Source organism: Chrysochloris asiatica, unplaced genomic scaffold (assembly GCF_000296735.1).
Source record: "Chrysochloris asiatica unplaced genomic scaffold, ChrAsi1.0 scaffold00327, whole genome shotgun sequence".
Classification (NCBI taxonomy): domain Eukaryota; kingdom Metazoa; phylum Chordata; class Mammalia; order Afrosoricida; family Chrysochloridae; genus Chrysochloris; species Chrysochloris asiatica.
In genome coordinates, this window is record NW_006408845.1 from 993,143 (window position 1) to 994,250 (window position 1,108).

Consider the following 1,108-nt stretch of genomic DNA (forward strand, 5'->3'; position numbering starts at 1 on the left):
TCCACGGGGCCTCCCTCTCTGCTATCAATCCTTTCTAACTATGGCAGCTGCTGAGCAAAATTATTGCTCCTTTGAGATGATTTATATTTAACATAGATTCAAAGAAAGGTTCCCAAATTCTGGCCAGGAAATATTAAAAACATAAATTCTTTGGACCCTACCACCTATAGTTATGATTTAGCAGGTCTTTTATGTATGTGTGGCAAGGAGGGGGTTCCTGAAAACTATATTTTAACTGATATTGCCAATTTATACACTCACAACATGAGCACCTATAAGAGGGCTTCAAAAAGTTGGTGGAAAAATTCCTTCTCTTTTAATGCCATTTTCCACCAACTTTTTGAAGCCCCCTTATATTTTGAAGATTCAAAAGCTTTAGGACCCAAAGTAATAAATCTCTAATAGTGACATTCAACACATGTCCAACAGAAATAAAATTTTGGTAAAGAAATCACACAGTAACAGCTTCCTATCTATTTTTGCATAAAATCTAGCCCAACTTGTAACCATTACACTACCAGAACTCAAAAAAATCTAGCCAGGTTGAGCTATTTTAAAATTTCTATGTAATAAATAGCTGAATATAGAGTGTAGACTATACGATTTTTTTCAATTCCACTTCAAGTTTTATACACAGTGTGTATGCTAGTAAATGTTTAACAACCAGCTCTCTTGGAAAAGATGTATACAAGACCACACACAGAGTAGACAGGGATGGACAACTTGGACATTGGCTACCCAAAATGGGGGAGGCTACAAAGGCAAGAAGTGACTTGCTTACAAGCTTTCAAGAGGGAACTTAGATCCAGAGGGCATGGAGGAAGGTAAAATCTCCACTGAGTAGTATCCAATCTGTCTAGGCAGGGCTGATGAAAGGAAATGTGGATAGGTCTCTTGTGATACAATAGTGAATAATTGTTATCAGGACTGACTGTGAGGGTAAGAAATGTAAAGGTAGACGTTTTACAGCAAGGAGGGAAGTGATTAACTTTTCAGTCTAGGAGCAGAGGTCCTTGGGACCATCATTGGAGAAGAGCAGAGTGTGGGACCCTACCCAGAGAAGCAGTGATGCCTGAGATGGAGGCAGAGATGATGACACGGAGAGATG